This window comes from Sinocyclocheilus anshuiensis, unplaced genomic scaffold, assembly GCF_001515605.1.
Source record: "Sinocyclocheilus anshuiensis isolate Anshui unplaced genomic scaffold, SAMN03320099.WGS_v1.1 scaffold244, whole genome shotgun sequence".
Classification (NCBI taxonomy): domain Eukaryota; kingdom Metazoa; phylum Chordata; class Actinopteri; order Cypriniformes; family Cyprinidae; genus Sinocyclocheilus; species Sinocyclocheilus anshuiensis.
The window spans coordinates 683,765-687,725 of NW_015558588.1; the positions used below are offsets into that span (position 1 = coordinate 683,765).

General features: G+C 31.1%; 1 pseudogene; it reads left to right on the forward strand.

Annotated features, from left to right (window-relative positions):
- Positions 1 to 2,689: 2,689 nt before the first annotated feature.
- The window catches only part of LOC107679939 (motile sperm domain-containing protein 2-like), a 14,096-nt pseudogene continuing 12,824 nt past the window's right edge, over positions 2,690 to 3,961 (forward strand).

Consider the following 3,961-nt stretch of genomic DNA (forward strand, 5'->3'; position numbering starts at 1 on the left):
ATATATATATATAAACATTGTATTATATTATATTTACCGATATGGAGCTTTTTCGGCTTTACCCATGACTTGTAGGAATTATTGAAAACGTAATAATAGTGAACACATAATAGTGAAGATCACAGATGAAAAGTGTCTTTTGCTTTGGATCACGTTGTCTCTCATTACGGTACGGTATGATGTAGATTCGTCTGTGTTTCTCACGGCTGTGACTCTTAAGCAGTTGTATCGGAGTATCAAACTATTAAACGTTGCATATGCTGAACATTTTCATATTTCAGGTCTACTGAGCCAATTATTGGGGATCAAATGATCATGATTAGGTAATGAAGATGATGTACACGTAAAACCACTTGGCAAGACATCACTTCCTCTGCAGTGAATGGGTGCCGTCAGAATGAGAGTCCAAACAGCTGACAAAAACATCACAATAATAGAAACAAGACATCACACTCACCGTTACGGCTGATCTCAGACAGACCGTGATGAAGCTCCAGACGGTTGGTGCTGATGCTGATGCTGAAGCTGGTTTCCATGGTAACAGAGGCAGCGGCGAGGACACTTGAACTGGATGGTGCTTCTGATCGCTGCGGTCCGTCTGAAACACGGCTCTGTGTTTTCAGCTCTCGAGCGGCGGCAATGAAACGCATGAGGCGTGTTATGAAACGTTCTGATTATTTGACAGAAATACCAACAATAAATACAGAAAATGATGACATGTGTGATGCAATCAAACCGAAATCATGCATCTTAGTCAAAAGAAATGTGCGGTTTTCTTGTTCATCATTTATTTAGATGTGTACGATACTAGAAAACCAAATGTGTCTCAATATTTGTAAACTACTGGCAGTTTCTGCCACTCAAAGAGAAAATCTGAGTTTTGTGTGTGTGTAATACGAGCGATCAGATCAGCCATATTCTTCTCCTATTTCAATCTAAGGCTTAATTCTCCGAAGACGCCTCAGCAAAGCTTCTGATCTGCTGCTGAGAAGCTGAAGTGTTTTTAACATCCACACTGAGAGTCAGACCTGCGGACAAACACAAGAGCATCACAACACTCACAGACGTGCAGCTGATTTCCCTCCAAAACGTCATCACTTCCTTTATGCTTTTGTTATTTAGAATTTGAATGTAAAGTGATATTAGAACACAGAAATAATATATAAGTCATCAATTGATTAAAAAAAAATCTTCAGGAATGTCATACAAATAGAAAAATATTGATTTTAACAGAAAAAAAAATCAATTGATTAAAAACAATTTTTTTGGAAATGTCATACAAATAGTAAAATATTGATTTTAAAGATTTTTAACAAAAAATAATATAAATTATCGATTGATTTTTAAAAATCTTGGAAATATCATACAAGTAGTAAAATATTGATTTGAATGATTTTTAACACACAAAAAAATAATATATAAATTGATAAAAAAAATCTCAGAAATATCATACAAATAGAAAAATATAGATTTTTAACAGAAATAAATATATACATATAAATTATCAATTGATTAAATTTTTTTGGGAAATGTCATAATAGTCAAATATTGATTTTAATGTTTTTAACACAAAAAACTATATATAAATTATTGATACAAAAATCTTGGAAATGTCATACAAATAGAAAAATGTTGATTTAAAAAAAATATTAACAGATAAAAATATATAAATTATTAATTGTTTAAAAAAAATCTTGGAAATGTCATACAAACAGTAAAATATTGATTTTATACTCTTCAATTAGTCATCTAAAAATTACTAAGTATTTTTCAGTAAAAATGTTGATTTTCTGATTGACATGCAAAATATATGTATATAATTTGACGTTGGATTTAAAAAAAAATTATATACAACTTCAAAAAAATAATTTTTACTGTATCTATCTGTAGATATATAAATGGATATAAAATGATTTAAATATGGTGGTTTAAATGAAATACAATGATAATAAATGATAATAAACAAATACAATTTGGTGAAGGATTTAACTTCACTCATAAATCGCTAGTTTATTTCAAAAATGACCAAGAAACAGCAAGTAACACATCGAATTAAATGTAACATTCTGAAGTAGAGAGACAGATCAAATCATTATATATTGCGTTTCACAAGTAATTACAAAGGAACAGCAAGCAACATGACATTTTGGTGGAAGGCAGGAAGGCTTTTTGCATCCAAGCGTTTATGTTGATGATCAGCTGAAAGATGTTTTTGTATAAAATAGCTTGTGTGTTTCTGAAGTAATGTGATATTTTCGTTAACTAAACCAAACTATTAATCATTTACATTAATTGCAATGAAATAGACGTGAACTAAAAACGTTACACTTTTATCAAATATTAGTTACTTATATAATTTTAATTTAGTTTAATTTAAAAATGACTAAAACTGAAAATAATAAAAAACTGAAACAAAAATAAAAAAATAAAAACTAGATGTTTCTAAAACAACAAAAACTAATAAAGCCAAAAAAAAAATGCACAACAAAATTACTAACATAAAATATAAAACTTTCAGTTATACTTTCATCATATATCAGTTACTTTTCTGATTTTCATTTAATTTGTTAAAGGGACAGTCCAGTGTTTCACAAATAAGTGATGTTGTCAGAGGCTTTTAGGCTCCGCGCATGATGCGATTATTTGCTCTAAATTGCAGGAGCATATCAGAGGAACTTTATCTTGCTGCGAGAGAGAGACCGTTCAAAGGTTTCTTTGACATGTCAGAGCCAACGTGGCGTCACCGTGTGCCCAGTTTCACAGAGTCTGCGATCGATTCCACTGAAGACCAGGCCACTGGCCACTATCATGGCGGAGGCAGGACAGGCGGAATCAGAGCAGGTAATCAGACAGCTAAACATAAGAAGCATTGCATGTTATACTCTCATCTGAAACAGATTTATAATTACTATTTTGCGCTCTCCGAAAGGACATCGAGAGCAAGATCGAAGAAGTACGACTCGGTTTAAAAGCGAGTATGTTGAAGGTGAGTTAGCAGTACGCTAAGTTCACAAGTGTTGTGATCAATAACATTCATTCTCATCTCATAATCGCACATTAATATTAAATATTAGAATATCGACAGTGACTTTTAAAACCTTCGTGGATCACGTGTGTTTTGGTGAAGCTTCATTATGACAGCAGATGTTTAATATTTCACATCACAGATGTTGGATTCAGCTGTTTTTTATGAATGTTTTAATGATTATGTTGTGTTTTGCGGTTGTAAAACTCGCACTAGTGAGAAACAAGTAGTAATACGTTTTATGATATTTCCTGGACTGTAGCTTGAAATCATGTTCTCATATAATATATTAGTGCTGTCAAACGATTAATCGCGATTAATTGCATCCAAAATAAAAGTTTTTGTTTACATAATATATGTATGTGTACTGTGTTTATTTATTATGCATATACAAATACACACACATACAGTATATATATTTTAAATATGTACATGTATATACATTTATATATTTATATTCTTATGTTTTATATTATACATAAATATATTTAATATATAAACAACATATTTTTCTTAAATATATACATGCATGTGTTTGTATTTAAATATACATAATAAATATACACAGTACACATATTATGTAAACAAACAAAAAAATATTTTGGATGCGATTAATCGCGATTAATCATTTGACAGCACTAATATATTTTCTAATACTTTTAGACTTTACCTTTGTGTGTGTGCATGTTTTATTGTGTTATATATATATATATATATATATATATATAATTAAAAAAATATATATATATGCATATATGTTGTGGGTAGATGTTAGGGTTGTGACGGTGAGGAAATTGTCCCACCAGTTAATCGACGTGTGACAACACCGGTAATACGGTATCACCGCGGGGGCGGGGCATTCCCTCTTTCCCTCGCTTTCCTTTGCTTTTAAATAGCTTAAAAGCGCCGTGCGCATTTTACTTTCACTTTTGAGTT